This window comes from Felis catus, chromosome A3, assembly GCF_018350175.1.
Source record: "Felis catus isolate Fca126 chromosome A3, F.catus_Fca126_mat1.0, whole genome shotgun sequence".
In the NCBI taxonomy this organism is placed as follows: Eukaryota; Metazoa; Chordata; class Mammalia; order Carnivora; family Felidae; genus Felis; species Felis catus.
The window spans coordinates 11,581,493-11,598,554 of record NC_058370.1 but is presented as its reverse complement, the minus strand read 5'-3'; the positions used below and the strand labels follow the sequence as shown (position 1 = coordinate 11,598,554).

At 56.4% G+C, this 17,062-nt stretch overlaps 2 long non-coding RNA genes across 6 annotated transcripts in view; both read left to right on the top strand.

The window, feature by feature from the left end:
• Positions 1-17,062, top strand: part of LOC102901687 — a 234,312-nt gene that overhangs the window by 98,040 nt on the left and 119,210 nt on the right. The gene's annotated exons all lie outside the window — the stretch shown is intronic.
• Positions 985-3,923, top strand: LOC123384281. The gene is made up of 2 exons (XR_006595105.1): positions 985-2,860; positions 3,338-3,923. It is a non-coding gene; the product is annotated as an uncharacterized LOC123384281 (long non-coding RNA).

Genomic DNA, 17,062 nt, shown 5'->3' with positions numbered 1-17,062 from the left:
GGCCGCTGGTTGGTGGACGAATGAGCTAAAGGTGTTTCTGTTCCCGAAGGGAGCAGCCAGTTGGATAAAGAACTCGTGTATTTGACATTGGACAAATGTTTATTGAGCATCCAGTGTGTTCCAGGCATTGTCCTGGGTGTTGTGGAGACAGCAATGAACACCGGTCCTCTTTCCCACTGAAACCGAACTCTCAGCACTGTGCACCAGCTGGGGTCTGGCGCTCAGGAGGGCCCCACCTGTCTTCCCAGGGTGAGGCTGCGAGTGTGGACCCGGAAGACTCCAGTGAGAGCCCCTAGGCGACTAAACTGCCTCCCCTCAGCCTCTTTCAACAAATATCTATTGTTTTTAAATTTTTTTAATGTTTGTTTATTTAATTTTATTTTTTTTAATTTTTTTTTCAACGTTTATTTATTTTTGGGACAGAGAGAGACAGAGCATGAACGGGGGAGGGGCAGAGAGAGAGGGGGACACAGAATCGGAAACAGGCTCCAGGCTCTGAGCCGTCAGCCCAGAGCCCGACGCAGAGCTCGAACTCCCGGACCGCGAGATCGTGACCTGGCCGAAGTCGGACGCTTAACCCACTGCGCCACCCAGGCGCCCAAAATGTTTGTTTATTTTTAAGAGAGAGAGAGAGAGGGGCGCCTGGGTGGCTCAGTCGGTTAAGCGTCTGACTTCGGCTCAGGTCGCGATCTCGCGGTCCGTGAGTTCGAGCCCCGCGTCGGGCTCTGGGCTGACGGCTCAGAGCCTGGAGCCTGTTTCCGATTCTGTGTCTCCCTCTCTCTCTGCCCCTCCCCCGTTCATGCCCTGTCTCTCCCTGTCTCAAAAATAAATAAATGTTAAAAAAAATTATAAAAAAAAAAAAAAAGAGAGCACAAGCAGGGCAGGGACAGAGCAAGAGGGGGACAGAAGTTCCAAAGCAGGCTCCATGTGCTGTCAGCACAGAGCCCGACACGGGGCTCGAACCCACGAACGGCGAGACCACGACCTGAGCCGAAGTCAGACGCTCAGCCGACTGAGCCACCCAGGTGCCCCGATTTTTCAACAAATATCTATTGAGCGCCTGCTGTGTGCCGAGTGCCAGGGGCATGGCAGTGACTAGGGTGGATGGCATGCCTGCCCTTGTAAAGCTGGCATTCTGGCGAGAGAGAGACAGACAAACGTACACATAAGTAGTTACTTCCAGACACGGATACAGGCTATGAAGACATCGGCAGAGGGGGGCAGTGGGGCGTGATGGGAGAAACCCCCTGGCAGGGGCTGGGGGGCGGGCAGCTCTGGGAGGAGGGGGCATCTATTGAGACCAATGAGACCCAGCGACCAAGGGAAAATATGGGGGAACCTTTGCAACAGCAGAGGTCTGGAGGTGGGCATCAGGTTGACTTACTTTAGGAGCAGGAAGATGCTTGTGTTTCTGGGGAGGTGAGTGACAGCGAAGAAAGAGAGGGCATTGGAGGGGACAGGCACCAGACGGCCAGGGCTGGAGGTCAGGGACGGGCGTGCGGATTTTATCCTGAATGTGATGGGCAGTCAGTGGGGCGTCGAATCAGTGACTTGGTTGGGGTTACATTTTCGGCCCCTCCAACTGCTGCGTGGAAAGGTTATTATGTAGGGGACAAGGGTGAAGCAGGAGGACCAGGTTGGGAGGAGCTGTGGGTGTCCAGGCGAGCGGCGATGGTGGCTTGGACCAGGGTGGGGGCAGTGAATACAGAGATGGGTGGCCAGGGCTGGCGGGAGGCCCGGGGCTCTGCATTTGGTTTCATTTTTCCTTTTACACAGTCCACCCGTGGGGCTCTGGGTCACTGGAGTTTCCCTGGCACCACGGCCTGTCTCCTGGAGAAAGGCCTGTATCTGGCCTTTCCTCCTCCTGGCCCTGGACCCGGCGCCTTCTCAGTTACTCTGTGACTGTCCCCCTCCTCCCACCCTCAACCAAGCCCAGGCTTTGCCTGTGGTCCCCCAGTATGCTGCTCCCGCCCTGCGGGCTGTCCATAAACCACTCGGCAACCCCTCTGGGGAGATGATCAGGCGTATCCCCAAGGAGGGGGCCCTGAGAGTCTGGGCCAGCAGGGGCAGATTTGTTTCGGGGTCCCTGATTATAGGGAACTATCCAGAGGTAGCTTGCTGGAGGGCGGCCTCTTTCTTGGGGCGGTGTTCCTCCCATCCAGCCTGTTGCTGGGATGGAGCTGGGGGACATTCCCTGCTTACTTCCTGGGGTCTCAGGTGCTCGCTTCGACGGCGGCTGGAGAGCTGTGCTGAGCAGAGGCCGCCCTGGCTCCTCCAAGGGAGAATCGGCCCGGAGTCCCACTGGCCTCACCTCCGTGGTCTCCAACGTGCAGTAGGTCCTCAGGGCTGTGCTCCCTCATCGTGTCCCTAAGCCTTCAAATGTAATAGATGCTGTTTGAAAACACCCTATGGCTTGGGTTTCTTCATCAGCGACATGGGCGTGATGGTGACATGTGGGGGCAGGGAGACTTGGAGGAGAGGTTTCCCTGTTCTCCAGCAGAAACTGGAAACGGAGGTCCTGAGCTGCGTCGTCCCAAGTCGCGCGGCTGGGAGATGGCGGAGGTGGGATTTGAACGCAGGGCCCCTGAATCAGGGACAGCGGGAGGAAGAGTTGGGCCGGGGTGCGGAAGGTGCTGCCTGGATCGCCCTGTGACCCCGGGCTCCACTTCTCCTTTCTGCGCAGTGTAGTCAGCACACAGGAAGCTGGCTGGGGCCTCCCTTGCCCATCCTGTCTGCAGCGGGTGGACACGGGGTCCTGGCGTCACCCACCACCGCCCGGGGCCTCCCCCTTCCTGTCTTGTGCAAGACGAGGCGTCCCCTGCGTGGAATGGGCAGGCGGCTTTGGCGGATGGGTGGACGGGTGAGTAGGGGCCTGTCAGGTGGGGTCACTGCCCGCAGTTACCGCGAGCAGGCCTGGCCTAGGCCCCGGCCCCTTCCTCCTCCTCCTCCTCCTCTTCCTCCTCCTCCCCCTCCTCTTCCTCCTCCTCCCCCTCCGCTTCTCCAAACTTCAGGCAGCCTCAAGCAAGAGGCTGGGGGACCCAGGAAGCTGGGGAGGCCGCTCAGCCAACATCTTGTCCCAACGGAGCGGGCCTGGGCTCGGGCCATTAGGGACAGGGCCCTAAACAGCAGTGACGGCTGTCATGATAATTCTCCCATTTGCTGCATGGCCCCTATGCACCAGGCATGATCTCATTTAAAACACATATTTACTAAGCACCTACTATTTGCCATGTGCTCTTCTAAGGCCTTTAGATCTAGTGTCCCATTGAATCCCACAAAAATCTCACAATGTCATGCTTTTTTGTTTTTTGTTTTTTTTAATGATCCCTTTCTTCAGGTGAGGAAACTGAGGCCTTGAGAAGTGGAGGGACCAGCACGTAGTCACACAGCTCAGCCGCTTCCTGCTGGTCATTGTCTGTGACCCAGGGCCAGCACCGTTCTGGAAGCCGGGTGGCCCGGAAGGGAAGTTCGTTCAGCCACCCTCCTGCTGAGCCGCTCCTGGCGTGTGGTCCTCAGTTTTCCCATCTGTACCAGCTCTGCTGTCTCAGGCTTCTGTTTTGGGGTCAGAAGGTCTGGGCCAGTGCAGGGCAGGCGGCGTGGGGGGAAGCGACAGGGACGGAAGCCACCTCTGGGATGGCCGGGGTGCCAGGTGCTCTCAGGGCCCACCCGGAAGGTACTCTGGCTGCAGGATGTGGGGCAGAAGTGAGAGACCCTTGTCAGCAGAGGTGGGGAAGGGCACGGGAATACCTTGACTTCCTCGCCTTGTGGGGGGCAGTGCTGGGCCATATTCTCCTTCTTCCCCCAGAGGTTCCTGGGTGCTGAGCCCACAGAGGTGGCCTGTTCACCTCCCTCCCTTGTCTCACTTCCTCACTCCCTCCTGGTGTTTCTGGGATCACCTCCCAAATAAATCGCTTGCTCTCAAAGCCTTGCCTATGCCCACCTGAGCCAGCCGCCGTACCGTGTGGAGGTTGAGAGCCTTGGTGTCAGACAGACCTGAGTTTGAATCCTGGTGCTGCCACTGACCTTGCCTGTGACCTTGGGAACCTGCTCCCTCTCTCGGAACCTCAGTTCCTCCATCTATGAAACGGGAACTTAGACTCAGAGAACCAAGTATGATGATGAGGTTGACGGGGAGTTTGGCATCACAGTGACCGGAGCAGAGTTCCCAGCTGTGAGTCCCATGAGGGATGCTGGGTGCTATCTCTGAAGGCTTCTGCCAGGTCGGCGGGAGGTTGTGGGGGGAGCAAGAGTCAGGTGGTGGGGTAGGCAGGGGAAGAGGCCAAAAGGGAACGGGCCGGACAAAGGTGTGGAGGAAGAACCGGCCATGAATCTTCCTCGGCCCTGTTTGGCCGGCAGGGGAGGCAGGTGGGTGAGAAGCACATACAACCTCGTGCCGTCCACCCCCACACCCGGCCCCAACCTCTAGGATTCCAGGGAGCCTGGAGGCATGGTCAGGGCAGGGCAAAGAACAGTGAGTTTGTTCACCGTGGGGTGAGGTTGGGCTGGTCAAGGGAGCTGTGTCTGCACGGCTCACCTGGGGTCACATTTCTGGGGTCACAGATTCCGGGGCCGTCTGGCCATGGGACCCCTTCACCGATGCTCTGCTTGAGGCAGGTGCGTGGGGGACTCGGTGCCCCACTTCTACCCTGAGTGGGGCCTCGTGCCCAGAAGGGGCCCCTCGCTCCCCCCCGCCCCAAGCAAGCCTGGGGTTTTCCCCATTGCAGTGATGGGAGCTTTAACCTCTTGGCTGTCCAGGCTCCAAACCCGGGGTTTCCCTCCGCTTCCCCATGACCGGTCCGTCCGTGAGCTCATTCAGGCGTCCGGGGGTTCACGTCCACTGCCCTGCCCTGGTCCAGCACTGACTTCTCCCACTGCGACCTCTGCAGCCACAGCCATTCTTCATCTCCCTGCCTCCAGTCCTGCCTTCCTGAGCCAGAGGGATTCCCTCAGAACCCAGAACCCAAGACAGATCCTGTCCCTCCTCTGCTCAGAACCCTCCATGGTTCCCACTGCAGTCGGGTGGGAAGCCAGAGTCCTTATGGCAGCCTTCTCTTCCCGGAAGCCCTTTGTAATTTGGCTCCCTCCCTCCCACCCACCCATTCTCTCCCCTATTCTGCTCAGCTGCAGCTACACTGGCCTCCTGCTCGCGGCCCAAACACGCCAGTTATGCTGCTGTCTCAGGGCCTTTGCACTTGCTTTCCCCACCGGACTGGAGAATACTCTCTGCTCAGCTCTCGCCATGAGGTGAGTCAGGCCTCAGCTCCAAAGTCACCCCTCAGAGAGGCCCTCCCTGGCTATTTTTATCAGCCTTCCCGCATTTTTATCAGCCCATGCGATTTCATTTTCTTTCTAGGACTTATAGCTTTCTGTAGAAAATTACTCTGCTTATTCATCTGACATTTTTTTAACTTTATTTTTATTTGGGGGGGGAGGGGCAGAGAGGGAGGGAGGGGATCCCAACAAGCTTCACGCTGTCTGCTGGAGCCCATCGCGGGGCTTGAACTCGTGAACCATGCGATCATGACCTGAGCCAAGATCAAGAGTCAGACGCTTAACGGACTGAGGCACCCAGGTGCCCCTGTTTATCTGACTTCTTGACTGTTTCTTCCACTGGACTGTCAGCATCACTCAGGTGGGAAGCTTTGTCTGTGTTCGCTGCTGTAGTCCCAGCTCCCAAACACTCGTGAATGAAAGAGTGAGTGATGAGCGAATGAATGAATGAATGCTTTGATGGATGAGGGGGCTGAGGCTCAGAGGAAGCCCCAGGGGACTCACGTTCCAGGACTTTCTCCTGACTCACCCTGGTCTCTGGAGCCGTGCATTGCCCGTGCAGACACGAAGGTGTGCCAGGTTTGGGGTCCTGGGTAGCAATTTGACTTCTGCGTGTCTTCACTTGTGCTGTGGGACTGTCGGCTTCCTCATCTGCAAGATGGGTCACATGGGGGTCCCGGCGGCACGGGGTTGGGAGGGGCCGGTGTGTGGTGAGGGTTCAGCACGAAATAGGTGCTCAGTAAATGGGAGTGGCTGTGGGGGAGGCTCTGGCTTGTGGTCCTCTCCCCCTCTGCTCCAGGGCCTGTAATTACCGCTTACCCTGGCCAGTGGGCCCGAGAGATTCCATGTGTGGGCAGGGCTGTGGCTGGGGTGCTCGCCCAGACACTGGCGGGTCCCATGGGCACTCTCTGACCCTGGGCCTCATGGCTGACATTCCAGGCACGTTTCCCAGCCCTGGGGCTGCCACAGGCCACACAGGGTGGGGGTGGGGGTCGTAGGCTTCAGTCTGGACAAACCAGTCAGCCTCCCGGGCTGGGCTGCCTGACCACCAACTTCCTGCTGGGCCTCTGGAGGCCCAGAGGGGCCTCCAAGTCTTTCCCTCTGCCTCCGCTGCCACCATCGCTGCTCATCCACACGGGCACAGAAGCTTCCATCCAGACCCCAGAAACTCCCTCTTCACATCCAGCCAGAGGGGTCCTTTAAAGCTGTGGCTCAGCCCATGTTATTCCCCTGCTGAGTTGTAGTCCAATTGCTTGGAGAATCGGCCTTCAAGCTCTTCCCTCGGCACACAAGGCCGCACATCATCTGACCTCCTCTGTGTCTCTGAAACAGCAGAAGCTTGGGGCACCTGGGTGGCTCGGTCGGTTAAGTGGCCGACTTCAGCTCAGGTCATGATCTCACGGTTTGTGGGTTCGATGCCCACGTAGGGCTCTGTGCTGACAGCTCAGAACCTGGAGCCTGCTTCGGATTCAGTGTCTCCCCCTCTCTTTGTCCCCCTCTTATTTGTGCTCTGTCTTTGTCTCTCTCAAAAATAAATATTTAAAAAGAAACCAGCACAAACTCCTGCCGCCTCAGGGCCTTTGCACTGGCTGTTCCTTCTGTCTGGAATACTCTTCACTCGAGTGTCCACGGAGCCTCCTCCCTCCCTTTCTTCAGGTTTCTGCTCACGTGTCATCTGCATGTGACGCCTCTTCTGAACCCCCGCTTCCATGCCCCGCCCACTATTCTCCATTCCCTTTTCTGCTTTATGTCCCCCTGGGGTGCTCATCACCATCTGAGACACTGTAGATTTTACTTATCCACAAGGACACAAGATTTTTGTCTGCTTTCTTCTCTGTTGTGTCTCCAGTGCCCAGCACGGGGCCCAGAACATAATAGGTGCTCAACAAACATTTGTTGAATGACTGAACAAACAACTCTATGAGTTCTTGACAAATAAGGACCCTGAGCTTCCTGGGGGTAGGTGATCAGCCCAAGGCCATACAGCTAGTCTGAGACTGAGCCAGGAGAGGAGATGAGCCCAGGTTCATGAGATCCTGGAGCTGGCATCTTGGAACCCTTTCGGGAGAATACAGATGGGACAGAGGCCCTAGCAGTGGATGCTGGTGATTCTGTGGCCCTGCCAGTCCCAGGCCGCGCAGTACTCGGGCTGATCCAGGAGTCCCGGCCTGCCTGCCCAGGCATTCCAGGCTCTGACCCAGGTTCCGAGCTTTCTATTTTGAGCCTTCTAGTCCCGAGGACTGTGTGTTCCCAGCAGGCGGCGTGGGCCAGAGGCTGAGCCTGGGTGTGGCTGTCACCCTAATCGGGGCCTGGTGGGAGGGGAGGGAGAGTGCTGGAGCTGGGGCCCTGCCAGGGAGCCCAAGGACCCAGATCCCCCAGTCCTTAACCTCTGTGCCCCTGGCACAAGCCTTGTTCTCTGCCTCACTGTCCCGCATCCAAGGCCTGGTATCTTGCAGGACTGATATGGACTCATTCCACCCTGGATTACACACCCGGTTTGTCCCCAGGACTTTGGGACCCACTCGAATTCTGGCTCTGCCCCTTTCCAGAAGTGACCTTGGACAAGTCACTTCACCTGTCTGAGCCTATCTCCTCAACTGGGAAGCAGGGACAGTAAGAGCACCTGTCTCCTGGATTGCGGAGGAGACTCCGTGAAATACAACTGGTGAAAGTACCCAGCACTCAGGGAGTACGCGACAATGAGCCCCCTTCCGGGGGGCGTTTCTTCCCCTTGGGCCCTGAGTTTGTCCCCCCACTGCCTTTCTCGCCATTTGCATTTGCATTAATCGTTGGTGGCTTGTCTGTCCCCCCCTCTAGAAGGTCAGTTCTACCAGGCGAGGGGCTTTTGTCTGCCTTTTTCACTGCTGTGTCCCCTGGGCCCATCATAGCACCTGGCACACAGTAGGTGCTCAGTAAATATTTGGCAAAAGCACCGAGAGATGAATAATGAGCCCTTGGGCCACACAGGCCCTGACCTCAGAAGATGCGTCCCCACTCCCTTCCGTAGCCTGGTGGGGGGGCGCCTAGGGTTCTTAGGGGTGCTTGTTGGTAGTGGGCACCAGACCCCCTGCTCTGCTCATCTGTCAGCCAGCGACTTGTTTCACAGATGGGGAGGATGAGGCGAGAGGGAGTCACCTGTCTAATGTCATACGGTGGTCGGCACCTGAGCCAGGATTCTAGCACAGGACTTGGGGTGCGGGTGGGGGGGACGGATGGCTCATTCTTTCCCTGGAGGGAGTTGGTGATGATGGAGAGCAGGGCGGGGCCGGTGAGGAGGTCCTGGAGGAGGGAGGGACGGGAGATGAGGCGGCCCCTTCCAAGTTCTATCTCTCTTTATGTCTCCCTGGATCCCTCTGTCCCTGTCTTTGCTCTGTCTCTCCTTGACTTTGTATCTCTCTCTCCCTCTTATGTATTTGACCCACTGCCCAGGAGGGGGTACAGGCAGCAGACCCCTGGCTTGGGGGTTGGAGCTGGGGCTGAGCTGGGGGAGGATTGACATTTGGGATTGAGCAGAGGGTCTGGAGCCAGACCCTGCACAAGGCCCAGAGGGGCCCTACGGACCCGGTCTGCCTGCCTCCACACTTCAGGGGTAGCATGGAACCCCAGGCACTTGAGAGCCCCAGACCCAGAAGACCTGGGTTCAAATCCCCAATTTGTCATATTCCAGCTCCATGACCTGTGGCACTTGACCTCCAGTTCCTGTAAAATGGGACCATCAGTAGCCCTGTCTCATAGGCTTTTATAAGGAGGAATGATGTGAGGGCCATGCTTGGCTCCCTGAATCTCTAAGTAATAAGGAAAGCATTTGATAAGTAGCTACTTGTAATGATTTCTTTGTAACAGGTGGAGAAAGTAAGACTGAGAACCATTTTACTACATGCATCAAACATTATTGGACATGTGCTAGGTGCTCTGTTTTGCATTCATTAACCTAGGGGTTGGTAAGCTGTGCCCTCAGACCCAATCTGGCCCCATAGCCTGCTTTTGTAAATAAAGTTTTATTGGCACTCAGCATGCCCGTTCATTTATTTATCTATAATTGTCTTCATCCTACAACTGCCATGTTGGGTAGTTGTGAAAGAGACCGTAAGACTCCCCCAAGATGTGGGGTGCCCGGGTGGCTCAGTCGGTTAAGCCTCCGACTTTGGCTCAGGTCAAGATCTCACGGTTTGTGAGTTCGAGCCCTGCATCGGGCTCTGTGCTGACAGCTCGGAGCCTGGAGCCCGCTTTGGATTCTGTGTCTCCCTCTCTCTCTGCCTCTCCCCTGCTCATTCTTTCTCTCTGTCTCTCTCCCCCTCCCCTGCTCATGCTCTGTCTCCCTCTGTTTCACAAATAAATAAACATTAAAAAAAAAAAAAGCCTCCCCCAAGGTGAAGATATTTATTTCCCATCTGGCTTTTTACAGAAAAAGGTTGCTAATGCCCCAAGTGATCCATCACAGCCACGGAGGGGCTCATTTGATGGATTTTACGGACGAGAAACTAAAGTCTTCGCTCAGTGAGTCTTGCAGGGTTAGGCCTCAGTAAACAGACTCCGGTCTCGTTCCTCCTCCCCTGCCCCTGAGGGTCCCTCCCAACTCTTGTTCTCATCCTTGGCATGGCTGCCGAGTGGGCAAGGGGATCCCTACAGTGGAAGGAATCCGGTGTGAGGATCAGGTTGATCTGAGCTTGAATCTCGCCTCGGCCCCTCTCTTGCTGGTGACCTTGGGTGAGGGGTCTGACACACAGTAGGTGCTTAATCAGTGCACACCCAGGCTGTGAGCCTTAGCTTTCTCTCAGGCTCCATCCAGGTTATGGTACATTTCGGGGAGTACATTTTACAAATCACAGCCATTGGCTGGCTGGGCGTTATGGCTGTGGTGAATGAGAGTGGGAGGCATCGGTGGGAGAGCACCTTGGGTGACCAAAGGGCTTTCCAGAGCTCCATGTGCGTGGTGGGGGGATCTCACCGTCCCCGGCCTACCCCAGAGTCTTAGTCTCTGTCCCTTGGCTTGAGGCCTCAGCCTTGTCCTTAACTACAGTCCCCCCTCCTCCTCTGCTTGTCTCCCAAGCTCCCTTCCAGCCTCTCTCCTGCTGATCCTGGGGAGCTCTAGTTTGCATTCAGCCCTTTTCCAGGGTCCCAGAACCCCCAACAGGCAATCCTTCCTGCTGCCTGGAGGAGGCGATGTTGGTGACTCGGGAACCTCTGGCTTCATCCAGCCCCAGCCCCAGCATCAGGGGCTGTAAGAATGGAGGGGGTTCTCCCCTAACAGCCTCGCCCACTGCCTGCTGTACTTCTTTGAGGGTGGCCTTCCCAAATTCATTAATTCGGTGGTTTATTTCCCCAGTGCTGGTGAGACTTTGGGAAAATTCCTTCACTCTCAGCTCTGTACCCGGGGCTCTGGTGGTACCTACTCCTTCGGGATGTTGTGAGGAAGAGGTGAGTCAGTGAGAGGAGGCGCTTGGCTTGGCCCTGAGCATGGCAAGTACTCAATACACATGCTCCTGGGTTCGTTTGAGGGCCCCCTGGTCGCTCCCTGAGGCCTCCCCAAGACATGCCTGGGGCTGGGGTGAGGGGCAGTGGGGGACACAGGTGCCAAAGACACAGTCCTTGCCCTCGTCTAAATGCTGGGGACTTTCACATGCATCTCTCCAACGTGGACACCTCCCCTGCCTCCAGACTCGAGTCTCACCTCCCCCCGCCCCTGCCCCATTGCTGCTGGGGTGACTGACAGCCAAACATTCAGCCTAGCCGTTATCCAACCCGTGATCCTGCCCCCAGACTATCCCTGTCTCAGTTCCTGGCACCTCCTCCAGGGTGCCCCCAAAGCTGGGAGTCCCCTTCGACCCTTTGTTCTCACTCGCCCCCACATCTGATTTCTCACCATATCCTATTGGCCCCCCACCTCCACTGCCCCACGCGGGCCCGTGCCACCAGCCTCACCCACCCGGGGGACTCGCACCTACAGTTTGTTCTCTGCACGCAGCCAGAGGGATCCCCTTAGACCTAAGTTAGATCCTGTCCCTCCTGTGCTCCGGGGTCTCCCAGGGCTCCCACCCTGCTCAGAGTAAAAGCCAGAGTCGTCCCCATGGCCCTCAAGGCCCTGTGTAACATCCACCCCCAGGAAACCCTATGCCTCTCTGATGACTTCACATCCTCTCACTTTCCCCCTTGCCACTCCTTCCCAACCCAACGGGCTCCTTGCTGTTCCTCTAATAAGCCTCAGACCTTTCTACCTGAGGGCCTTTGCACGTGCCAGTCCCTGTGCTTGGAAACCTCGCCCACTGTGTATTCACATGACTCACTCCTTCACCCCCTTCAGGTCTTAGTTTGGACGCCACCCCTCAGAGCAGCCTTCTCTGAGCCCCCCTCCCTTGCCAGCATAAGTATTATCCACCTCCTCGGGGCACCTGGGTGGCTCAGTCGGTTGAGCATCCAACTTCGGCTCAGGTCTTGATCTCATGGGTGAGTTGGAGTCTCGCATAGGGCTCACTGCTGTCAGCACAGAGCCTGCTTCAGATCCTCTGTCCCCCGCCCCGCCCCCCCCTTAAAAGTGAATAAACATTTAAAAAAACAGATATTCCACCTCCTTTATACTGCCCTGTCTGTACCCTGATCCGGCTTTATTTGTCCTTTATGAGTGGAGGAGATTGCACAGGGGAAAGGCACTCCCACGAAGGGGACAGCGTGCACACAGGCATGGGACTGTGAGCAGTGGGGGTGTGCAGGGTGGTGGCTGAGGGGCGATTGGTGAAGACAGTAGGGCAGGCTGAGCTCCAGGATAAAGCAGCATCCAGGCAGGAGGAAGAGGGCTGGGCCAACAGTCAGCAGGCCAGGGTTTCTCTGGCTCTGTTACTTCCTGGCTGTGTGACTTCAAGAAGCCATGCCTCTCTCTGGACCCAAGAATCCTCAGCTCCCACTGGAGACCACCTAAGTGGATCCGTTATTTGACAGGTGGGGAAACTGAGGCCGCAGAACTTCTTCTATGACCCGGTGAAAGGTCACCCCAGGGATTGGGATGAGCCGAGGATTGCTAGCAGTCACTCACAACTTAGCTTGAATGAGTTCTCTGGCTTCTTGGCTGTCCAGTGACCTCTAGACCTCAGGGGGCCTAGGAGGTGGGAGGGGGTGGGGGCGCAGGGCTGAGACTCCCTGGGCTGGGCAGAGAAAGCAGGAGTGCCACGATGGTGACGACAGGACCTGAGGGGGCTGGGACACAGTCACACATCTGTGGCTGTGACACAGGCAAGTGACACATGCTGTCTGGGAGTCGCCCCTGGGCCATGCAGCTCGTCACATACACTTCCCCTCCACGCACAGTCCGCCTTGTGCTCTGTTCCCCGGGCTGCCGCTTCCTGACTGTGTGACTCTGGGCAAGTCACTTCCCCCCTCTGAGCCTCAATTTCCTCTTCTGTAACGGGAGGTAACGGCAGTACCAGCCCTGCTGGCCGTTGGGACTGACCCGCTTGCTGTTCCTCAGACGTGCCAGGCACGCTCGCACCGCAGGGCCTTTGCTCTCACTGCCTGTCACACCTTTCCCAAAGATGGCTTGCTCTCACTCCTTCTTCAGGTCTCTGCTCCGACATCACAGTGCAGTGAGTCTTTCTCCGGCCCCTGCACGCCCTTCCCCTCTGTAGTTCTTACTACCTGATGCGTCGTGATCTTGCTTACTTGTCTGTCTACCCCTCAGAGACAGCCGCTCATGATCCGTGTTCTGTCCCCACCCCCCAGCATGGCACCTGACACAAGAAGCTGCTCAAGAAAGACTCGCAGAGTGGCTGAACGGATCGATGAATGAATGAACAGATGCAAGGCACTCAGCACCATGCCCTGCCCTACCAAGCACTCAGTACCCAACATGGTGAATGGTGTTATTCTTGGCAGTGGTTTCCCTCCCAGCCCCCCTGAATCCCGCTCTCACCAGCCCTGCGCTCCTGCTTCGTCTGCCCGGCCCGGCTCCCCGCTGCCGGCACAGCCTCGTCCCTGGGTCAGAGCGACCTCTGGGGAGTCGCAGGGCTGTGGGGCGGGCTCCCTCAGGCTCTGCCTCTGGCCTCCTCTTACAGCCCCGGGGGGGGGGGGGGCAGAGGCTTCTGGGAAATGGGCAGAGCGAGGCTTTGAAGCTCCCCTGGGTCAGACCCACCGAGCTCCTGGGCCTTCCTTCAACGTTGCCTGACGTGACCCTGTTGTTAGCAGATGGGACAGTGAGACTAGAGAGGGGCGGCTGTGTGGGTGTCTGGCCTTCAGGGGCTCCTGAGGCGGTCAGAGCAGCTCCGCGAGGCCGGCTTCTCTGTCGCTCCCAGAGCAGGGCTGGGGCTCAGGCGCCTGTTCTCCAGATGGCAAGAGCGGTTCTCGATTCTCATACAGGCTCCGGGACCAGGTTTGAAACGCATCCTCCCACTTCCTGGCCGTGTGATCTGAGGCTTGTCCCTCGGTCCCTCTGAGCGACAGTTTCCTTGTCTGGACACGGCACGCTAATGATTCCCAGCTCACGGGGGTGTCGGGGGTGTTTGGGAGGACAGGACCAGCCATCTGGCCGGCATCTAGGGTCTTTGGCCCCTCCCCTGGGCCTCAGGTGTCCTGGCTCTCGAGCCCCCGGGGCCGTGGCCGCTCTGGGGCCTGGCCCTGTGCCTCACTGTTGGGGTAGCGACAGTCCCAGAGGCGGCTGCTGCTGCTTCATTTTTTTCCCTTCCCTGACTTCTCCCCTCCTCATCCTGGCCTCCTTTCTCCAGAACCAGCTTGTTTTTGTTTTCTGTTTTTACGGCTCCATAAATGAGTCACGAGCCTGATTTGATTTAATTTCGTTGTAATTGTTATCCTTTCAAGCTTGTTTTTTTCCACTCAGTTACTCACGAGACCACAAAACCTAAACAGGACGGGGCCTTCCCCAGCTCACTGCCCAGCACCCCCCCTGCCCCGGCATGGCCTCCTAGTCCTCTGGGGCTCGGGGGGAGGGGGGGGCAGGGTCAGCAGCTCCTGGAGAACGGAGGTGGGGCCCGTGGGCCTTCTGGGGGTAGGTGCTTCGTGTGCTAAGCAGAACTGGGTGTCCCGAGTCCCAGGTGGTAGCCCTCTTCCGTGTGCTGTGGGACCCTGGAAGGGTTGTTTAAGCTCTCTGGGCCCAGCTCCCCAGCATCCTCTTTGGCTGGCTTTAGAACAGGGAGTCGGGGGCGCCTGGGTGGCTCGGCCGGTTAAGTGTCCCACTTCAACTCAGGTCATGATCTCGCGGTTCGTGAGTTCGAGCCCCGCATCAGGCTCTGTGCTGACAGCTCGGAGCCCGGAGCCTGCTTCGGATTCTGTGTCTTCCCCTCTCTCTGCCCCTCCCCTGCTCGCTCTCTCTCTCTCTCTCTCTCTCTCAAAAATAAATAAACATTAAAAATAAATAAATAAATAAAAAAGAACAGGGAGTCAAAAACTCAGACATCTCGGGGTCAGGAGGTGATATGGTGAGTGAGGTGGGCTGGGTGGTGACTGCCGTAAACTGGAGAGAATAGGCCCTTCTCAGGGGACAGCTGCCTCTTAGTCGGCACGCAGCCCAGATCTTTCCATTTATTAAGAGAAGCCAGAAATCTGAGGTCGCATGTGAAAAGTCCTGATTTTTAAATGCTGGCCAACGAATCAAATTAAAAACAACAAACAACCCAACTCTGTGGACACGTCTGGTTTAGAAGGTTCTAGAAGCGTCAGCCCTGCCCACACTCCAGCTGTGGCTGGAGTTCTTTCTCGCTCCACACCTTTGCCAAGCAGTTCCCTCTGCCTGGAGCACTCTCTCCTCTTCCTCACCTCATCGTTCTTGATGGCAACTGTGTCCCTTTCTCCCACAGTCCGCTGGGTGCCCCTGGTCACCGTGGGGCAGGGGATCACCCTTTCAGTCATTTCTCCCATTGACAATGAGGTCAGGAGGATGACGTTAGCTTTGTCCACTTTTGCATTCCCAGTTTCTGTCGCCTAGGAGGTACCTAATCTATTTCTGTTTGTATGTCATTTTCCCCAAGGAGAGTTTGTCTTGTTTGAGACCACCTTCATAATGGGAGAATTCCCCCTTAATTTTTAAAAACATAAAAAATATGTTTTCTGGTTTGTTTCTAAAATGGGAAATAGTAAGTCTTCAGCTCTTTAAAAACGGGAGGTGCTGGGCCGGCCCCTCCTGGGGCACGGAAAGGGCTGTGGCGAAGGGCCGCGGTGTGGGGGCTCAGGGGGAAGGTAGGACCCCAGCCCGGGGGAAGGAGGGGTTGAGGACTGCTTCTCCAAGCTCCAGCAAGGCCATGTGACCAGTGTGCACCAATCAGGTGCATCCTTGCCAGTTTATGAATCAGAAGTTGGAAATAATGGGGGTGGTGCTCACGGAGCCCTTTCTGGGGTGGGTGGGGCCACAGCCTCCTCTATTTCCCCACAGGCTGCAGTAGGCAGGCGAGTTCTAGGGGCAGTGACCAGGGTCCAGTGGTAGCCACAGTGTCGACTGAATAATTTTGCGGAAACGACTCTCTCCGTGATTATTTAGGGGTGATCAGATGCAATGAAAAGGACATTTCACTGTGCTGTCATGCAATTTTGTTTAAATATATTTAAATACAGCAGCACCCGATTCGCTTTGTTCGTCCTAAGAATTTGAATAATTATATGAAGAGACGGGAAAATCAATTTATTTTCAGTTTTTTTTTTTTTAAACATTGCAAAACAGGGGCCTAGTCAGATTTCTCTAAGGTGGATCTTTATTTGGATATGTTAGCCCCGATTCTCAATAAATTCACTTTATGTGGCTTTTTCCTGGGCCAAATTGTCTACCTTTATTTTCTGAGCTTCCATGTGAGTTCTCCAGAAATTCCCTCCCCTACACTGCCAGGCACAGTTCTTGTTCTGTGAGGGGTCCCAGGGTCTCCAATGGTGGGTGGCCCTGGGATGCCTCCCAAGCAGGGACCTGTCATCCACCACCCCTGCCTGTGACCTCAGCCTACTGACCTTCTGGTCCAGCCTCTGCCTCCCCTTCTCTCTTGCCCTCTGCCCTTTCTCTCTCCAAGCCAGGATCTGAGTAATCCTTAGTAGTGCTCCAGCCTGGAATGGGAGCTCGGTGGATACTCAAGATCTTTGACTCCTGGAAACACAAAATTCTTCCCTCCAGGACAAAGAAATCCTGGCTTTCAGTGGACCAAGCCCCTGTCATTCTAAAATTTGAATGCATGGGAGGTCTGGTAGACCAAGCCATGCACTTACTCAGTAGATATTTTATTGAGCATCTATTTTGTGCCAAGCATAGCAGTGAACAAAATGGGCCAAGTCCCTGCCTTCATGGCACTTATGTTTTAGCAGGAGAGACCATCAAGAAATACAAGTAAAAGGTGGAGTATGTCAGATAGTGAAATAAATGGCCAAGGGGACTGAGGAATTTTGGGGCTGCAGTGTAACATGGGCCATTGCAGAAGGAACGGGAGGCTGGAGGAAGGTGAGGGGACCGGCCCTGCAGACATCTGGGGCAGAGTGTTCCAGATGGTGGGAACCTCAGATGCAAACGCCCTGAGGTGGGAAAAATCTTGCGTTGTTGGGGAAAGATAAGGAGAGCAATCTGGATGAGTGAGCAGGGGGGAGGCCAGCAGAGCTCAGATCACTCAGGGCTGTTGGGCCCCAGGAGGAGGGGTTTGGATTTTATTGCAAGTGGGAGCCCCTGGAGGGTTCTGACGCAGGAAGGACAGGGTCTGACTCAGGTTCCGACGTGGACTTTCTCAACCTGGGTGCTCTAGGCTTTCGGGCCTGCTGGTGCTTTGTTGTGGGGGGCCGGCCTCTGCACTGCAGGAGGCTGAACAACATCCCTGGCCTGTCCCCA